Source organism: Sminthopsis crassicaudata, chromosome 4, assembly GCF_048593235.1.
Source record: "Sminthopsis crassicaudata isolate SCR6 chromosome 4, ASM4859323v1, whole genome shotgun sequence".
Taxonomy (NCBI): domain Eukaryota; kingdom Metazoa; phylum Chordata; class Mammalia; order Dasyuromorphia; family Dasyuridae; genus Sminthopsis; species Sminthopsis crassicaudata.
Window position 1 is genome coordinate 329,325,624 of NC_133620.1, and position 22,278 is coordinate 329,347,901.

Genomic DNA, 22,278 nt, shown 5'->3' on the forward strand with positions numbered 1-22,278 from the left:
TTAACTACCTATCAATTGATCTCTTACCTGAAAAATTATATTCAATTTCGTTGGGTGATTCTTGGTTATAATATTAGCTCCTTTGACTCTCAGAATATCATATTCCAGGCCCTTCAGTTCTTGCATATGGAAGCTGTTAAATCTTGTGTGATCCTGATTATAACTTCATGCTATTTGAATTTTTCTTTTCTTACTGCTTGTAATATTATCTCCTTGACCTCAAGCTCTGGAATTTCTTAAATATATTCCTGGGAGTTTGGATGGTGGGATCTCATTCTGGAAGTGACCAGGAAGTCTTTCAATTTATTCTTTGTATTTGAGATATTGGGACATTTTCCTTTACAATTTCTTGAAGTATGATGTCTTGATTCTCTCTCTCTTGTCTTTCTCTTTTCCTTTATCACCTTTTTTTCTTTTTTAATCATGGCTTTCAGAAAGTTCAATATTTTTAAATGATCTCTTTCTAAACTATTTTGCAGATCTATTATTTTTAAATATGTTTTACATTTTCACCTATTTTTCTCCCATTCTTTCAACTTTGTCTTATTGTTTCTTGAAGTCTCATGGAATCATTAGCTTTTACTTGCAAAATTCTAACTTTTAATGATTGATTTTTTTTCAATGAGATTTAGTATCACTTTTACCATCAAAACAATTTTGGTTTTTAAGATGTCATGTTTACCAGTATTTTTATGTCAATCTTACCAAGCTATTAATTCACCTTTCATAATTTTCTTTCATAATTCTCATTTCTTTTCTCAGGAATTCTTGTGGAACTTGTGTCAAATAAACTTTTTCTATTTCCTTCCTTCCTTCCTTCCTTCTTTCCTTCCTTCCTTCCTTCCTTCCTTCCTTCCTTCCTTCCTTCCTTCCTTCCTTCCTTCCTTCCTTCTTGCCTTCCTTCCTGTCATTAAATTCTTCTTTTTTTTTTGTTGCTGTGTGCTTATTTTCATATTTGAATTTTATATTAAAGTTGAGTTCTACTCACCAAGAAGTAGAAATGCCCTATTCCAAGCATCAGACATTTTTGTGCAGCTGTTTTCAGAACTAGTTCTTGAGATCAGCAAGTTTTTTTGTGCTTCCAACATTGTATGATTGGAGAAGATTAATCACAGTGCTCTACATCTGTGCTCTGGTCTTTTTACCCAAGAAGTATTCTTGCTCTATTCAAGCCTCAAGCACTAATTCTCTTCTTGGCACTGGAACTGTGACTTACTCCCCTGTTCTTCATCATAAGTGCTAGTGTGTTGTGTTCTGTTGACTCTCAATTTTAATCTTTCTCTGGGAGGAGGTTTCTTTTCTGTAAATCCTTTTCTCTGTGAGCAGTTTCTTGGGAGGCTTCTGGAGCCTCCAGCCAGAGGGAAGGTAGAATCTCGAATCCTTCTTCCTGAATACTGGCTCTGAATCTCCTCGAGCTTCCCTGAAGTTCTCTTGAAAAGTCTTGTCCTTATCCCAATCCAGACTGCTCTCCAGGATCAATGTTGCCTCCTTTTATCCTCCCAGAGAATGGGCTTGTGGGAACTCTTACAGCCAATGGACTAGCTCCTTTAAAAGATGTGTAAACTCCTTTTCAGAACTCCTTTTAAAGGTGTGAACTAAAGGTGTGAACCCTGAGCTAGAGAATTGTTAAGTACTGACAGCACCTAGTAAGAACCTAACACTAGTGCTCCTTTCCTTTTTTAAACTGTAACAATGGCTCCTGCTCCCCTGTGACTAATCATACACATCCTTCTCTACTCTGGATCTGTTTACAAAAACACTTTATAAGCAATAGATTTCCCAGTCAGCAATAACTGCAACATAACACCAAGTCCCCTATAATCTCTTTGTGATCAGTTGTGCAATCCCCTTACTATCTCTTCACTGAGAGCTTCCAAAGCTTCTACTGATGATATTAGCACTGCCACCATATGCACTCTGGGCCAGTTCTCACCCAGTTGTCCTAGACCTCTTCTGTTCATTTCTTGAGTTGTCTTAAGCTGGAAATATTTCCCATCATGACTGTGTTGACTCTGCCACTACAAAATTGATTTGAGTTGTGATTTTAACATTTGAAGAGAAATGTTGGAAGAATCTGGCTAGGTTGCTGCCTCCAATCTCCCATTTTGAGTTCAATGTTACCTAATGTTAATAAATCCTAAATTCTGTCAGAATACTTCCAAGTAGATTTGTTTTTTTGTTTTGTTTTGTTTTTTGTTTGTTTTGTTTTGTTTTGCCAGATAGAGAATCCTTATCCCAATGATTGATGTTCTTTGATTTATTAAGCACCAACTATGCAATTATATTTTATTGCTATTGAATTAGTTTTATTAAAAAATAAACAACAATCAAAAGCTGATGAATTAAGGAAGGAATCATACCTAGCTTACCCATTTCTTGCTCTTTTTTCTTTTTCTTCTCTTTCTCAAACACACAGACACACACATATAGCACCTTCTTACTCTTTCACAGTTTCCTCCATTGAAATTCTGTAATTCTATGCAAATATTAAGATCTGGAAAAGTAAAGTTTTTAATGCATTTTACTACATGATTGCACAAATGTTCCATATTATTTAAATCTGTGATCTGTTTTATATATATACGCACACATTCAATTTGCAGCCACTTTTTCTATGTTTCAAAATAGTCAAAGATATGTAAAGCTTAATTCTCCAGTCAGTTCCCTTAGAGAGCTGTCCCTTCCCCTTTTTCTTTTCCATATGAAAGTTTCTGGCTTTACTTTACCCCTATTCCCAGCAGAATTTTTAAATGACCAAATTATTTTCTTTTTGTAATTGTTGTTTCATCTTCTGTGTTACATTGCCCTCTGACCTTTGTGTATCAGCATAAATGCTTCTGCTCTTCAGACTCAGTTTTAATATTACATGGACTATTTGTACTGCATGCCTCCTCCAGCCATGGTGGTATGTATTTGCCCTAGGGATAAATCACAGAAATATATCCTATTCACACTACTTTTATTTATTACTTCACAGTAACATGTTAATTATGAATGTTAATTGCATTACAGTATTATAATGTAACATGTTAATGTGGATTGGAGAGTATTACAGAAGAAAATGATATAAAATTGAATTGAGGTAGCAAAACTTAATTCTGAGGACTGCAAGTGATGATGATATAATTCCAAGAATTTTGGTATGCCCAGTATATCTTGTATATCTCTTACTAGGCACTGATATTTCATTTGCAGCAGGCTAAATTAAGTGAGAAGCCAGTGGGTGAATATAATAGTGAATAAAGAGAAATGTAATTCCTTCCTCTCCTACAAGCCTGTCATCTATTTTGAATTTAATGAGATACTGCTTCTAACTATGTAAAATGTCTTTACTTTGAGGGAAAATGAAAAAAAAAGAAAAATATTTCCAACCTGTAATAAAGATGCTCATAAAATATATCTATATCTATATATAAATATAGATATATGTGTGTGTATCAGTACATACATACAAAATACACGATAAATGTAAATAAATACAAAGTAGTTACCTATGGTTATTGATACTTTACTGCCATGCAGTTGAGGAACTAATGTTCCATGCTCTGTGTTTCGTTGTTTTGGATTGCTATAGAAAACATAAGGTGTGGAACATTAGGTTCCCCATACTATGGCAGTCAAGTTTCAGAAACCTTATAGCCAAACTACTTTGTAATTCTTTAAATTTATTTTCTTTATATGTTTTCTATTTAGATGGATATATTTATCTCCTCTACTAGTATATAAGCTCCTTACAAGTTGAAATTTCTTTCTTCACCAGGATAAAAAAGAACAATGAGAAGTGGGATCATTATAATTGCATAGCAAAGGCTGAGTCAGAAAAAGCAATTAAAGAATTCTGCATCAATTAGTTTCAATTTAATTTAATTTTTAAAAATAAGAAAACAAAACAAAACAAAAAACAAAGGTATTGACCAAAGAGAACTTTTAGCTCATTAGTTATAACAATATTTAAAAAAATACTTTCAAACACTCCTTAATGAGTCTGAGGAGATTTTGCAAGCTATTCTGGCTGTTTTTCTATCTGCACATTTCACAAACAGGTGTTAACTACTAAATTAATTTTCTTCTATACCTGCTTCTCTTTCAAATCTCTCAAAACTTTGCTTCTGAGACTAGAATAAAGAATTTGGAAGTCATTATCACACTGCTGGTAGAAAGACTAATTTATTTGCTCCAGCTTTATTGGAAAATGGAATATCCAAAGCAGAGTAATATGAGATGAAGTTAGAAAGGTTTATTTGATCCATACTGTGAAGACATTATTTTCAGAGTAAGAAAATTAGTGGATCCCTGGGAACTATATTGGTTATAATTCATCTGGAATATTGTATTCATTTTTTTTTTGCTTTTCTTTCTTCCTTTCTTTCTTTCTTTCTTTCTTTCTTTCTTTCTTTCTTTCTTTCTTTCTTTCTTTCTTTCTTTCTTTCTTTCTTCTTAATATACATTGCTTTATGAATCATGTTTGGAGATTGAAGAGAAAAAAAATAACAGAAAAAAGAAGTAAACATAGCATGTGGTAATTTATATTTATTCTCCATAGTTTTTTTTTTTTTCTGCATGCAAATGTCATTTTTCAATCCAAAATCTATTGGGATTGCCTTCACAACCACTGAGAAGAATCAAGTCTTTCATAGCTGATCATTGCACATTTTTGCTGCTATTGTGTACAATGTATTCCTAGTTCTGCTTGTTTTTGTTCAGCATCAGTTCATATAAATCTTTGCAGGCCTTTCTTTTTCATCATTTTTTATAGAACAATAACATTCATATACCACAACTTATTCAGCCATTTCTCAATTGATGGGCATTTACTCATTTTGTAATTCTTTGCTACCACAAAAATTACAAATATTTTTGTACATATGAGTCCTTTTCTCTCCCCCATGGTTTCCTTGGGATACACTTGTGGCACTGTTGAGACAAAGAATATGCAGAGTTTTCTATTCTTTTGAGCATAGTTTCACATTGTTTTCCTGAATTGTTGGATCATTTCATAAGTCTACCAATAATGCATTATTGTCCCAATTTTCCAACATCCCCCCAAACATTTAGCATTTTTCTTTTCCTGTCATCTTATCTAATATGAAAGGTGTGTGGTTGTACCTCAGATTTGTTTCAATTTGAAAATTCTTTAATCAATAGTGGTTTAGAGTATTTTTTTCATATGACTATAGATGGTTTTAATTTAGTCATTGAAAATTGTTTAAATCATTTGGCCATTTACAGATGACTTGTATTCTTATAAATTTGACATAATTCTTTATTTTAGCAATGAGATATTTATCAGAAAACACTGGTTGTAATTTTTTTTTTCATAGCTTTGTACTTCCCTTTTAAATCTTGTTTGTATTGGTTTTGTTTGTGCAAAAACCTTATTTAATGTGATCAGAATTATCTAATTTGCCTTTCACAATGTCCTCTAGTACTTCTTTGGTCATAAATTCCTTCCTTCTCTAAACATCTGATAGATAACCTATCTGTTGCTCTCTTAATTTGCTTATAATATCACTCTTTTTGCCAAAATCACCTACCCATTTTGACCTCATTTTGACCTCATTTTGTTATGTGGTATGAGATGTAGGTCTTTGCTGAGTCATTCCCCAAATTCCTTAAATTAGTCCTCATATGACTTGAAGTCATATGAACTTGAAGGAAAGCAAGCAAGGTAGTATAAAGCTTCAAGTTCATATGACTTTCAAGTAATGTAAGGAGTTTTTGGTGAAGAAATATAATTGGGGCAGCTAGATGGCATAGTGAATATAATACTATCCTAGAGTCAGGAGGACTAGAGTTTAAATCTGGTTCAGACACTTAACACTTACTAGCTATGTGACTCTGGGCAAGTCACTTAACACAATTGCCTTGCCAAAAACATATCATCAGGAATATAAATATTTTGGAGGAGAGATGTTTATTATTTTCTTGTATTTCAAGGGTTGTTAGAAGGAAGAAGAATTAGGCCTCTTTTGCTTTGTACCAAAGGTAGATTAAAAGTGATGGGTTCATGATGCATAAAGACATATTTAGGTTTGATCAAAAGAAACTTTTTAATTATTAGAAGTAGTGGAATGGACTGCTTAGAGATATAATGGGTTTCTACTTGCTGGATGCAGGAGATATTCTAAAAAATATCAGATGACTAGTTAGCACATATACAGTAGAATAATTCTGTGTGTGTGTGTGTGTGTGTGTGTGTGTGTTTGTGTATGTGTGTGTGTGTGTGTGTGTGTGTGTGTGTGTGTATGTATAGCTTGATTTGATAGTTGCTGCAATTCCTTCTAACTCTGAGATATGGATTCTTTTGCTATCAAGTCTAAGGAGTTTTCACTTTATTTATTAGTCAGTCAATAAAAATGCATAAATGCTTTATATTGGCCAGACACTATGCTCAGGATCAGGGATATAAAGGCCATCAAAAAAGATTCATTTCTTTCATGAAATTAATAATTCAATAGTGCATTAGTGTGTGTTATTCACATATATGTATGTTTGATCATGCAAATCACTTTGTACAAACAAGCTAAATGCAAGTTGGAAATACTCATCAGAGGAATGGCACTAGATTTAAATATTATATATATGACAGAAATGATTCCCTATAGAAGATGAAGTTTTATTTGGGACTAAAAGGGGACAGCTAAGAGTGAAAATGAGGAGAAGAACATTTTAGGAATAGGGGAATAGCCAGAGAAAATGCCCCAGACCTGAGACATGGGATGTCAAGGAATCCTGAATCTCAGGGTATGATGAGAGAGAGGGTGTAAAGTATAAAAATACTTAAAAGGAGAGAATGCTATGTAGCAGAATGACAAAAAAATTGATCTAGGAATTAATAATGAACTATTGGAGTCTATTAAGTGTGGGTGAGTGGGTGGGTTGTAGTGAACTTTTGAGACAGTACTTTTTAGGAAATTAAATTGGACAGCTGACTGGAGGATAGGCTGTAATGGCAAAAAAAAAAAAAAAAAAAAAAAAAAAAAAAAAAAAACTTGTGATAGCATTAAAACAAACCAAAAAAATCAGGCTATTATTATAATCCAGTGCAGAGGCTATGATGAAGGTCTGTACTAGGAAATAGTTGTGTCAGAAGATATATATATATATATATATATATATATATATATATATATATATACTCAAGATTATTATAAATGTTTAAAAAATTAGATATGATAAATGAGAGAGAGTGAGGAGTAGAAAAGGACTGGCAGTACAGGATTGTGTAAAGGTCCTGTTGTCTCTCAGTTATAATCCTTCCCTGGGAGGAAATCTCTTTTCTCTATAAAATCTTTTCCTCTGTGAGCAGGTTTCTTAGGAAGCTTCTGAAGCCTCTAGCCAGACTCTCCTTCCAGACCACCGTCTAAACTCAGTCTCCTTATCAGACTCTCTCCAGGCTCAATGCTGCCTCTTTTATCCTCCCAGAGAATGGGCATGTGAGTACTCAGGGCTTGTGGGAAAATTACTTCAAACAATGAACTTGCTCCCTTTAAAGGTTGTGTAAACTCCTTTTCAGAACTCCTTTTAAAGGTGTAAACTCCTTTAAATATGTAAACTCCTCCTCAGAAGTTCAAAGGTGTGAACTCCCCCTAAAGGCCTGAACTAAAGGTGTGAATTCTGAGCTAGAGAATTGTTTAGACAACCTGAGTTCTCCCCTTGTAATCCTAATAGGATTGCTCTCTGCTTTCTGTAATAGGAAAATTAGGAAGTGGGAATGGTTTTGAGAAAGGGTGAAATGGAGGTCAGTTTCAGATATTTTGAGTTTAAGATGTCTATAAGATATCTGGTTTGAGATATACAATCAGAAGCTGGAGATGTGAGACTGGAGGTTGGCAGAGAGATTAGAGCTGGATAAGTAAATTGAAAATCATCAACATGGAGATGATAAATAAATCCATGGGAAGGGATGAGATTACCAAATGAAATGACATAGAAGAAAATAAGGAGTGACCAGGTCAGAGTCCAGTGGAATCCCTATAATTAGTGAACATGAGATGCATAAAGATCCAGCAAAGGACAATTTACTAGAAACAGAAAAAGAAAAGACTAGTATCACAAAATCCTGGAGAAAAGATAGTATTAAGGAGAAGAGGGTGATCAATGTCATCAAAAACCACAGCATGACTGAGAAGGATGAGGACTGAGAATAAGCCTTTGGATTTGGCAATTAAGAAGTTATTATTAGAGAGAGCAATTGGAAACTATAAAAAATAATACAATTAAACCTACGCATTAGGAAGATTTTTATGGCAAACATTTTTTTTTTGGATGCAGTAGAATGGGGAAGCCAAGAGAAGCAGGAAGGGCAGTTACATCTATTTGTTGCTGTTCACTTTCCAATCATGTCTGAATCTTTATAACCCCATTTGGGATTCTCTTGACAATATACTAGAGTGGTTTGCCATTTCATTCTCCAGTTCATTTTACAGATGAGGAATTGAGGCAAGCAGGGTTAAGTGATTTGCCTAAGGACACAGCTAGTATATGTCTGGGACTATATTTGAACTCAAGATAATAACTCTTCCTGACTCTAAGTCTGGCATTTTATCTGCTGTGCCACCTAGCTGTATAGTGACATCTATTACAACTGCCTAGTAGAGAAGTAATGAAGGTCTAGATAAGGGTGATAAGAAGTGGGAAATGACAGGTTTGAATGTTTTTGGGGAGTAAAGAATAATGTTATTTAATAAGCTAGATCAAATGGAGTCATTGCTTAATCTCTCACTATTTTTTTTAAATTGGGAAGACCAACTCGTGCTCATAGCAACTAAAATCAGTGTTCATCTCAAGTGGGAAAATAAATACAACATATGTTATGAAGGTCACTTCACTGTTTCATTTAATGTTACCATTTCCCTCAACTGCATTAGTACTTTCCTTTTATAAACTGGTATGGAACCTCTGTCCAGACCTATGTTTTCCAATTATCTTAAGATTATTCACAATACCACATAGATAAATGCTTCAATGTTAGTTGCTATCTAAATTGATTATTATCTCTATCTGAAGGCTTTTCAATGTTTATTGTTGTTCTATTTTTAAAAATTTATGTTCATCACTTTTAAAATCAAGATAAAAATTTAATTTAAATATTAGTTAGGGTACAATTTAGTCATTTAAAAGAATGCTGCTCTCTTCCACATTGGTAGATGTTCCACGGTGCAGTGGGAATTCTGCCAAACCCTCAGTGTTCTAACACCCCATAGAATGAACTTTTTATGCCTTATGCAAAGAAGTCATGCCACTGCTTCAAACTCTAGTCACTAGGATCAACCAAATTTCAAGGACAGCTTCCTGATCCCAATGCAGGGAAACCAGACTAGTTTATGTAAAACAGATGCTGTTGCTCCCAAAAGGACCTAAGCCAAATCCACAAAATAAATACAATAGAAATTAGAAAATTAAAGCTATATAAAAGATATTCCAATGTTGTCCAAGTTCACAATTTCACAAATTAAACCTTTTGGCTCATTATATTGATATAACTTTTGTAAAAAGGGAAAGTTTTTGAAAGACCTCTTCAAACGTAACTCTGGAAGAGTTCTTGTTTTCTTTGACATTGTTAAGCTACAAGGGTTGGATATTCTGTATAAGTTTCCTCTTCACCCTTTCCCAAATATTTGCCTTGGATATTGAATATGTTTTGATGTTGCAGATAATTTGCATGCAAATTCCATTTTCATCCTCAGTTCTGCCATTTTTCTGTCTACACACCTCTCATAGCCACACTGTCAGCTTTGGTCTCCCAAGCCCTATTCCCAGAAGCAGCATAAGCATTTTTGCACTTAAACAAATATTATAATAGTTAATAGCTTAAGTTTTCTTCTGCACATTTCCTATATTCTTTTTATCTCATCATTCCACACACATCTTGAAATGGGCTAATTGTATCTCACATTCAGTTTGGGATACAAGTATTGCCAATAACTCTTTGAAAACAAAATGTTCTAGAAACTCAGGCATTTTATACTCATTAATTTTTCTTTCCCACCATATCACTGGGGATAGTATTCATATCATTATGCCATTAAGGAAATGAAGATTCTCTGAGCCAAGTAACTTTCTTCTTAGATGCCTCCTCCCATTCCCATTCCTGAATATTCTTCCACACCATTTTTTTCATATCTAAACTACATTCCATAGGCCAGACTTCTTTCCCTTATTTTACTAAAATCTCACTTTTTTCAATAAATTTCCTATCTAATCTGAATGAACTATTAAGTACTTATGAATCCTCATTTAATAAATAAATGATTGCGTTCTCACATTGCCCCATTAATCCATCAACTTATTAAGTGAACATACATTTGTATTTGATGTGAAAATTTTAGGCCAACTCAATGATAATTTGTTTCTATCTTTTATAATTTAGAAGACAAGAAAGAATATTCTTCAAGATGTAAGCATGTGCTATTCAAATCTACATAACACATACAGAGATGTAGCAACCAGTGCTTACCTTTAGGGTATTCACATATATAGAAGAATATAGACAATTATTACTTTACATAAATTTGCATTACATTAATTCAACTTTAGCCAAATAATTTTGGGGGGGGAAAAGTCTACATTGCACACATACATAATTAAATTAAATTAAATTAAATTAAATTAAATTAAATTAAATTAAAGTTAACCCTATGTTAACTTTACAGGATAGTATTGTACTTTTTTTTTTCTCAACTTTTGCTCTTTACCTCAATAATTCTCAGATTCTCACCCCTCCTTACACAAACACACACACACACACACACACACACACACACACACACACACACACTTTAAAAAACAAAAATCATCCAAGTGAAAACAGAAAAACATGTGAGAGAGACCACCTCTACTGCCCAAGGGCAACTTGGCTTGAGATTTGTGGTGACTAATAATCTTTGCTCTGGTCCACCCGTTGGCAAGCACAAATTCCATCCTCCTTCTGTGATTGAGTATTGAGTAAATGTCCTTGGCCCTACATGTCATCCTTCTTCTACCTATGTCCTTGTCTGGCACCCACATGTTTGTCACTCCTTCACTTCCCAATTATTCCAATTATTCTTCCTTCCATTTAGGCTATATTCACACATGGCTAACCCATATATGTTCCCCCAACTGCTCTCAGTTCTCTGTCCTTGGACCCCACATATTCTTGAACTTTATGCCTGCCTCCTTCTTCCTTGGGTACAAGCCCCCTTTCTGACTTTCTTATTCCTTCTTTTTCTAGAGAAATTTGCATTATGTAAAAATTGTTTCACTAAAGGTCTGTTGAAAGTCCACTTATATAAAGTGAGTTATTTAATTCCTTCCTGCAGCAGTACCCACCCTCTCACCTGATTCTAAGCCTATACTCCCCAAGGATGCAATACTATGGCTCTCTATTTTGCAACCTGTCTTCTTTTAAGTAATTGCCTCTGTCTGATACTTTTATCTCCAGTGCATCTTAGAATTGAGTTTCCAGAGACTTTAAACCAGGATTCATAGGCATAGGTCAGATTGACTAGGGGATAGACTTTTCTCCTTCCCACTGAAGCAACCAGGCTCTTCTTTGAGCCTACATAAAGTTACAAAGCCTAGGCATTCATTCCCCATTTTTATAAGGGACATTACAGCTTTTCTTTCTTCAAGACTTTCACCCACAAGGATCTATGCAGGTTTCTGACTCTCTCAAATTGGTTCATAAGTCACTTTCCAGGTTTTGCACACTACCTCTCCCCCTGTACTCAGTTAAATTTGCCTCAGGCACTTGAAATTTTAGTCCCAGTTATATGCATAAGATTCTGTAATGTTGGAGAAACTGAGGCAAGATAATAATATAATTTATTAGATAGTAAATCAGTTGACTGGATTGGACTCTCATCTCCAAGTATCCAGCATCAAATGTGGGGTATAGAGATTCTTTATAGGGAGACAGAAACAATGACATAATGGAGAGCAGATGGGGATGGGGATGGCATAATGGGAAGGCACTGGAGATGGGAAGGTTATCTGATATTCTGATGAGGAAAGATATCTGATATTCTAATAGATTGGGATGGAGAGCAGCATCTGATATTTTTAAATATATTAAGTCTGGCCTAGCTCCCTGGAGGCCTCAGGATCAGCCAGAGTCAGAATAAATAAAAGTCCTTGGCCTTTACAGGGAGAATCAGGCAAACGACCAGGAGTTTAGGCAAAGGAAGCAGGCAAAAGACCAGGAGTTCAGCCAAAGATCTCTTCTTGATTCTGGAATGCAGAATCTCCACCTTGCTCCTCATCCTGCTGCCAAGTGAAGTCTCACCTCTCTCACTGCACCCTTTAATCCTTGCCTACAATTATCTTAACATCAAAAATTGAGCCAGCACCAAACAGTGAGAATAGTTATTTTTCCAAACATATGCTATCCCTTCTCAGGAAGGGAAGTGAAAGCACTGAAAAGGAGATGATCACGCCCTCCCTGACTTCTCAGGAAGAGAGATGAAAAACACCATAGAGAAGTGGGGAGTCAAGCCAGATATTGTTGGCAGGTTTCTGGGCTGAAGGGTCTTAGTAGGTATGCATAAACCCTTCAGCATTACACAAGCACATAGGAATAAAGCACAGGCTAGTAATGATGACTCTCCCCACAGCCGGTGAAGGCTCAATGTGGTGTAACAAACATGAATTGTACATGCAAGTACTGATATAATATACAATATGAATCAACATGGTATTGTAAAAAATTTCCAGAAGTCCTAGATGGAGGGTATGTAAATAAAAATCACACTTACACCTCCTTCAAAAGATAGTCCAAAACCAATTTATTGTCCATTACTTCATGTGTCAGGGAATCTCCCTGCAAGTTTTTGAAGTTCTGCAACAATCTTATCATTTCTTAAGGAATCCAATGATTCCTGAGGGTTTTCAAGTCTTACACCAGTCTTATCATGTCTCAGGGATTCTAATGACTCCTCAGGGTTTTGAAGTCCTGGATCAGTCTCATTAACAATTTTTGATGTCCATGAATCAATTGCCATAACTGCCATGCTCTTTCAGTGGTGGAACCAGTCAATGTTTTTTGGGTCTTCTCCTTCATTTCAAGTGTCTGCTCCATCTCTCTCCAATTAACAAGGAGAATATAGCTTGTTGGCACCCATTTGATTCCTTCTCCATCTGTAGAGATACAGGCAAACCCTCTCCCCCAAGCACTTAACCTATCTAGTGCCTTTCATTCACCACTTTCTGGATCTCTCCACATCACCTGGTGATTATCTAAAGATAGTGCAGCTGCCTTTCTGGTAGGTTATAAAACCTGTCTGCTGGAGCCAGTGCATCTTTGTCAAAAATCAAGAAGTTAGTAGTATAAAGAGCTAAATATAGAAGTTCTCTAGAGTTACCTTTGGCTCCCCCTTTCTTTTATTTTTGGAAGAGTATCTTAATGCCTCTGTTTCTCCTCTCCACTATTGCCTGTCCTTGAGGATTAAAGTATGCCAGTGGTGTGTAAAATCTCATGCTGTACACAAAAGTGTACAAAAATGTTTAGAAGAAGATGCAGGTCCAAAATTTGTTTTTATTGCTTGTAGCACATCCATAATAGCAAATGCTTGTATAAGGAATTCAGTGACCACTTGGGCTGTCTCTTTTGCTACTGGTATTGCAAAAGTAAATCCTGAAAAGAAAATGTCTACTACAACAAAGATAAAAAACAGAGGACCAAAAGATTTATAATGGGTCACATCCATTTGCCAAATTTCATTGGGTCTCAAACTATGAGGGTTCTTCTCTGGAGGGAGTATAGGAGTGTGGAAAGGAAGGCAGTTGTACAGGCTTTTACTATGCTCCAAGCTTCCTCTTTTGTTATCCCAAATTGTAGATGTAAAGCTCAAGTAGCTTGATGATATTTAGATTGAGATTCTTGGGCTGCCTGAAATAAAATAGTTTTGGCTAACATGGTTAGAAGGCTATCTGCCTTTGAATTTTCATCAAAAATAGGATGTGGAAGTCCACTATGAGAGTGAACATGCAAGATATAAATCTTACCTGGATGCTTTGTCACTTGCTTTTGAAGCTCCTTAAAGAGCTGATATATATATTGGAAGCTACAAATTTTATTTGGGATGTGACAATTCTTTCTACCACACCTACTGAATAGGCTGAATTAGATATTATATTTCTATCTCCTGGATAATAAGAAAGAGTTAGGATGATTGCATACAATTCATTCTGCTGAGTGGACTGAAAAGGAGTTCTGACTACTCTATTTATAGTTAAGTCATGAGAGTATACAGCATAATATTATGTTTATATGCATCTGTAAAGATAATTAATCCATTAAGAGGAACTTTAGAAACATTTTCTTCTAGAATCCATTACCAATTATGTAACAGCCTGGTTATCATAATGGAAGCCCATGTGTAAAAATTTGGGGCCATGGCCAATAAAATTTGCTACTCTGGGATGGTTTTACAGCATACATTAATTTGTGCATTAGTATAAAAGGTATATATCTTGTCAGGTCTTATCCCAAATAATTGTACTGCTCTGTCCATGCATATCCTTAATAAGGCTCAACCAAGTTAACTCTGGGCACTGAAAAGGCAAATCTTTTTAAATCCTCCTTATCTGGAGGAATAGAATAGAAACAATCCTTAAATGTCTATAACCCAAAGAGGCCACTCTCTTTTTTTTAAATTTTATACTTATAACTTTTTTTTGACAGTACATAAGCATGGGTAATTTTTTACAACATTATTCCTTGCACTCAGTTTTGTTCCGATTTTTCACTTCCTTCCCTCCACTCTTTCCCCTAGATGGCAGGCAGTCTTATAACACTTGTAAGTGTTCCTGGCCAAGTTGCTCTTGTACTATCTAATAAGGCCTTAATTTTATCTTTGGCTAAGGGTCACTGTTCTATCCACACTGGTGTATCAGTTTCCCATTGAATAGGAACAGGTGAAAGTGTTGGAGGCCTTCAACAGCAGCCCTGCCAAAAATAAAACAAAGTACTCATTTGTAATCATAATTGTTGTAAAAATGTCTCTTCCCCACAGATTGATGGAGATTTTTTTCAACTATAAAAGGAGTAAAAACTCATGTTTCACTTTCAAATGTCCATCTCAAAAGGGTAGCACTAACTTCAGGTGCTATTGATCCTCCTACGTCAGACATGTAGGTGTCTGTCTTAATCTTTGGCCAGTGATTGGGCCAGTTGGCATTTCTAGTGATTGTATGATCTGCACCAGTGTGTCTACCAATCCTTCTAATGGTATGTCATTTATATAGATAGTGAGCATAGGATGGTCACCTGTAACTGCTACAATCCAGAATACTCCTACATTCTGTTATTTGGAGTCAGAATATGGGTGACTATCGCCAGATTGCTTATTAGAAGTCTGTATCAGTAAACCTGATGTTAATACTTCTCCTGGTTGATAAGTGACACATTGTCTACATGTATTAGTGACTGGGATATTATATATACATTCCCCAATTTCCCCCATCAGTGTATGGATGAACACTATTTTGTAAGTACTCTTAGGAAATGAAATGCTCAAGCCTACTGTGCCTGGAGGCAAGGGATCCATAGGCTGGAGAGAAACATATTTCACCTGTCCAGGGGGAATCTCGGTATACCCAGGTACATACAACTCTATTCTCCCCAATTGTAATCCCTTTCTCCCATCAGGTTGCTTCCTGGCTGATTGATTGTGTAATCCCTTTCTCCTATCAGATTGCTTCTTGGATGATTGGTCATGTCTGAGTATTGAATTTCTAAATGATCTCTGGATGTAGCATCGGCTGCCATCATGCCCCAAGTATCTCTTGCTTTGGGCCCTGGGACTAGGCCCCTCATCCCATTTCCCTGAATCAGTCTACATTCTGATGCTTAATGAAAGCCTCTGTTGCATTTTAAACATGGGGTTTTGGGTCTCGTTCTCCCACCCTGTTTTCTCACTCTGTCCCCATGCCAACATTGAGCTTTCTGATGCCCTACTTTACCACATTGAAAGCACTGACAAGTCTCTCTAGAAGTCCCTTGCCAAAAGGGACCCTGTCTTCCTATGTTCAGATCTTGGGAAAGCTGCATTATAACCTGGTTATAAAAGGTATTTGTGCCCATTGTGGCACAGCATCTTATGATCTCTTCTAAAGGAGCATCCTTGTGTACTCCTACTATAATTCTTTTACAGACCTCAATTAGCATTTTCTTTAGGAAGTTGCCTTATCATAATTTTTTTTGCTGCATTTTCACCAGTAGTTTGTATGACAGCTGTTTGCAGACCTACCATAAAATCAGTAAAAGGTTCATTTGGCCCTTGTGCTGTTTTTGTGAAGTCTTTTCTGTCCTGTTTACCTGGGATAAAATCCCATGCTTTGTAAGCAGCTATGCTGCTATGGAATAATTAATCTGTGCTGAAGTGTCTTCATAAGAACCTATACCTGTCATTTGTTCACAGGTGATTGGAGTATTAACTCCAGTTTGCCGTGTTTCATTGGCCTTGTTATCCTACCGAGTTCACTATATTCAGAAAGCCACAAGAAGTTTTGTCCAGGTTCTAAGTATGCTCTTACTATAGATTTCCAGTCATTAGGGGTTAAAATTTCATAAGCCAAATTCTGTAATAACATCTTGACATAAGATGATGTAGCCCCATAAAGAATGTAAGCCTTTTTCATGTCTTTAATAATTTCTAGATTAAAAGGAGTGTATCTTCTCCTTTCTTGACCTGAAGAGTCAAGCTGTTCAATCACAGGATACATTTCTATTCCCTCTTTTTTTACTTTTTTTTAATTAATTTTATAATTATAACTTTTTTTAACAATACATAAGCATGGGTAATTTTTTACAACATTATCCCATTCACTCACTTGTGTTCTGAATTTTCCCCTCCTTCCCTCCACGCCCTCCCCTAGATGGCAGGCAGTCCCATACATGTTAAATATGTTATAGTATATCCTAGATACAATATATGTGTGCAGAAACAAATTTCTTGTTGCACCAAAAGAATTGGATTCAGAAGATAAAAATAACCTGGGAATAAAAACAAAAATGCAAACAGTTTACACTCATTTCCCAATGCTCCTTCTCTAGGTATAGCTGATTCTGTCCATCATTGATCAATTGGAACTGAATTAGATTTTCTCTTTGTTGAAGATATCCACTTCAATCAGAATATATCTTCATACAGTATCATTGTTGAAGTGTATAATGTTCTCCTGGTTCTGCTCATTTCACTCAGCATCACTTCATGTAAATCTCGCCAAGCCTCTCTGTATTCATCCTATTGGTCATTTCTTACAGAACAATAATATTCCATAATATTCATATACCATAATTTACCCAACCATTCTCCAATTGATGGGCATCCATTCATTTTCCAGTTTCTAGCCACTACAAAAAGGGCTGCCACAAACATTTTGGCACATACAGTTCCCGTTCCCTTCTTTAGTATTTCCTTGGGACATAAGCCCAGTAGTAGCACTGCTGGATCAAAGGGTATGCACAGTTTGATGACTTTTTGGGCATAATTCCAGATTGCTCTCTAGAATGGTTGGATTCTTTCACAACTCCACCAACAATGTATCAGTGACCCAGTTTTCCCAAAGGCCCTCCAACATTCATCATTATTTTTTCCCTGTCATTTTAGCCAATCTGACAGGTATGTAGTGGTATCTCAGAGTTGTCTTAATTTGCATTTCTCTGATCAATAGTGATTTGGAACAGGCTTTCATATAAGTGGAAATAGTTTCAATTTCATTATCTAAAAATTGTTCATATCCTTTGACCATTTATCAGTTGAACAATGGCTTGATTTCTTACAAATTAGAGTCAATTCTCTATATATTTTGGAAATGAAACCTTTATCAGAACATTTAACTGTAAAAATGTTTTCCCAGTTTGATGCTTCCCTTCTAATTTTGTTTGCATTAGTTTTGTTTGTCCAAAGGCTTTTTAATTTGATGTAATCAAAATGTTCTATTTTGTGATCAATAATGATCTCTAGTTCTCCTTTGGTCACAAATTCCTTCCTCCTCCTCAAGTCTGAGAGGTAAACCATCCTATGTTCCTCTAATTTATTTATGATCTCATTATTTATGCCTAAATCATGGACCCATTTTGATCTTATCTTGGTATGTGGTGTTAAGTGTGGGTCCTACATTTCTATTCTCAAATCAGCTGTATTCTGCTCTTGCTCTTTGACTAAGTAGTGCCTTTTGAAACAGATTCATAGATGTGGTGATTGCTGGGGGGAAGGTTCTGATGATATTACTGCCCTTCCCCTCCTTCTCCTCCCTCTACCCAGCAAGGTGAAGTTGATAGGGGAGGGTGAAGGGCCTGCTTGGGTATAGGTGGAGTTGAAGCTGGGTTGTGAGAGTGAGAATCACTAGGCCTATCAAGTTATTTAACTCTTCATGCCCTCTGGCAATATTTCTATTAATCTTTCTTTTCTTTTCCTTTCTCCTCACACTTCCTCATCTGACTGTTCTTAAAATTTTTTTTTTTTCCTAAAACTTGAGGGATTCTTTAAGGCCAATTGTATTAAATTGTACATATAGAATGTTTCCTTAGAAATTGAATCAGGATCTTTATCATTTTAATATTCACATAGTTGAGTTCCTACTAGTTTCCAATTATCTGTCTCTATTTCTTCTTCCTTGAGGAACCAAGGGGACATGCATTCCAATGTATCCACTAGCCCATCAATCTGCTCCCAAGTTACAATCAAACCTTGCCTCTTAATTAGTCTAAGTATGCTTCCTGTAGATCTCCCTCTGGGTGGGGTTGGGGGTGGGGGTGGGGGAGAATCTTTTCCTAATATCTACCCCATTTCTGCTAGAAAATGAGAGTTACTAGTTTAGCTCTTAACAAAGTAAGTTTTCTATCTATTAAAATACCCTATTTCCTGGTCACCAGGAATTCTTCAGTGAAATTAGGTCCTTAGTCCATGTTGGGTGCCAAAATATTAAGTTCAGGATAGCTCTCTGGAGGCCTCAGGATCTGCCAGAGTTAGGGTAAGCAAAACTCCTTGGTCTTTAGTGGGAGAAACAGGGAAACTACTAGGAGTTTAGCCAAAGATCTCTTCTGGATTCTGGAGTCCAGAATCTCCCCCTTTCTCCTTCTCCTCCTGCTGCCAAGTGAAGTCTGGCCTCTCTCACCCCATCCTCTACTCCTTGCCTAGGATTATCTTAGCATCAAACATTGAGCCAGCACCAATGGTGACAAGAGCCATTTTTTCCAAATATATGCTAATAGAGTCAGTGACTCACATGGAATAGGTAATTAGCCTTAAGCACTCAGTAGTATGATTCAAGCACATCTTTTCATAGTTTCAGCCCTTTACAAAAATTTAAGATCTTTTATCCTTATGAATTATTCTGATGATCAAGAGGGAAGGGTGGTATGATAGCCTGAGGTTTGGAGCAGAATGACTGAGGTAGGGCAGTTCAAGGAGACTGTGGCATTATAATTCAAACACTTATCTAAAAAGTGAAAGAAAAAAGTATTTTATTTAAAATTTATTTTATGTTGAGAAAGTGAGGTCTTAGGAGGCTTAAATTATTTACATTACTTTTTGTAATTTTTCATTGTAATTTCTGATCATGAAATATGTCAATTGGTCTGTTAGCTTCCCTATTACCTGCTATTTTTTTAAACAAAAAAGAAAAACATTCTTCTGGATTAAGTTATTCATTTCCTTGGGAAATTGTTTTACAAATATCTCAAAGATCATTAGTAGTCTAGCTTGTGCCATTAACCTTATCCCATTTTCACAGCATTTTATTTGTACTTCTCTTTATACTTATTACCTTCTAATTTTTATTATACTTATTTTATGAATTTGTCTTAGATCCCTTAGATCTCACCAAATAACAAAGTATTCGAAAAAATAAGATTAGAAGCAATGATAACCACACTATATCTGCCACACAATTGACACAATATTTTGTTATTTATTGTAGGTTTCACAGCTTGTACATATTCTAGCCTTTTCTACTGCTCTGTATATATTAAAAAAACAAATAAACACAAAAAACTTTTTTTATTCATTATTTCCTCATCTTTGATAAAAACAATATCTATTAGGGTCTTCCTACTACTATTTATGCAGGTAATATTGGCAGGCAGTAAGGTGCACAAAATATTCTTCCTTTAAAACAGCTTCATAGTGTATTTCCTGCTGGCTTTCTATTTAACTAGGGATTAAGGGACATAGATTCCATCCATAGGGTGGAAGAGACCCTCTCAGATTTAGTGAATATCCAAAAACCAAATAAGTTGAGATACACTCTTCTACTGCCACTTGCATTTCTACATGGAGAAGAGAAGGGCCTTGATTATAGAATCCAAGTGTTTCTGCATCTTTGCTGCATATTTTTATTATATTAGGACTGAGTAATCATGAGTGAGATTACTTCTATTATCTGTTCAGTATTGTACAAGTATCTAAATTTGTCTCAATATTGAATTTGAATGGTGAATAGACTCCTAGAATAAACTCAATCCCTAAAACCTTCCCCTTCAAGTAAATGTCATTTTATTACTGATTTCTATTCAAAAGTGTGTATTAAAAATTATGATAAAATGACAGTAGATATTAATTTTTGCTTGTATTTTTAATTACACGCATATATGACACAAAATACACATATATGTATATACATGTACATCCATTCATATTTGTATGTATATATACACACAAAGTGATAACATTTTTTTGAATAAAAAAGGTCCATGTGTCCCATTTTCTTGTACATGTACATAGTTGTTAGTGCTTTGTGCATGAATCTACAAAATGTTGCTTGACTGAATAAATTAATCTATTTTGCTTTTCAAATGTACTAAAATTTAAAGGCATCACTATTGAAATGATATTGGTAAAAATTAATATAAAATTGTAAAGACTGATTTGTGTCACTGGAAGTAATTAAGAACAAAAGAACAACAAAAACATACTAACAAATTATTTTACCTTGGTTTTGTCTAGTCATCCTATACCTTTCCAATTTTCTTTCATCCTACACACTCAACTACCCACCCACCACTAGCATATAGATACTCTTTGATTCAGTTATGCTGGTCTCCTTGATGGTCACAAGACACAAGTTCACATTTTCTGACTCCCTGCATTTTCATTGGTTGTTCCTCAAGTCAGAAATTTTCTTTTTTCTCAACTCTGCCTTCTGACATTTCAAATTTCAGCTAAAATTATGCCTTTTAAGGAAACCTACAATAAATAACAAAATGTTGTGTCAATTGTGTGGCAGATATAGTGTGGTTATCATTGCTTCTAATCTTATTTTTTCGAATACTTTGTTATTTGGTGAGATCTAAGGGATCTAAGACAAATTCATATGTTTCTTGTAATTATAGTATCATGGTGCTTATATTTTTTCCATCTGATGTTGCAAAAGGAAAATGTTGAATCTCACCTGTACTTATCTCAATTTAAGATTAATTTTAGTCAGTTAAGTTGCTAAAATTCAAAATATAGTAATAATTTACCACTGTGAATTCCAGTAAGAGATACTATGCAAATGAGAAGACATTTAGTCTCATTATATGGATGTGCTTGAACAAAATTCTCAAATATATAAGGTAGATTTTTATGTCAATAGTAGATTCAGTTGAAATTTGGTAACCCAACGACATACTAATTTTTGAGTTTTACTCTTCATTACCTTTTTATATTTTAAGACCTGTGAAATAGTATGGCATTTCATAGTATGGCATTACACAATTATAGCTACATCCAAGGACTCTATGACTCTAATCAAGGAAATATATGTAATCTAGAAATCATATAACTGCCATTTGTTTTAGATATCTCTGAAAGCCAGTGTTTTTGTGTTTGAATAAAATCCTTAATAAAAAGTGAATGATGTTAAAGAAACACATTCAACATAATGAACAGACAAAGAATATGGCAGTGAAATATCCCACAGTGGGTCTTATTTAACATCTGTCTCTGATAACACCAATCAACAAATAAGACAAAGGTATATGCTTGTCAAAAGTTTCTCTATGAGAGTATTACAAGGTTTATATAGGTGTGCAATGACAGAAACATAATCACAGGAGTAGCTGATTTTAATAGACTCAGATTACAGGTGTAATAGGAGAAACGATTCAAAGATGAACTACGTTGTATTTGATTTCATATTTTCAGTCTTTGTAAATGACAGTATTTTATTTTTCTAGTCACTTTTTTGTTGTTTTAGGATGGCACTGCCTACTTATTATTGCAGGAGGAAAGATGATATAGGATCTGAAGAAAACCCACTCATAATTAATGAGTATAGAACGACAGTCACCTGGCAGGAAAAAGAACT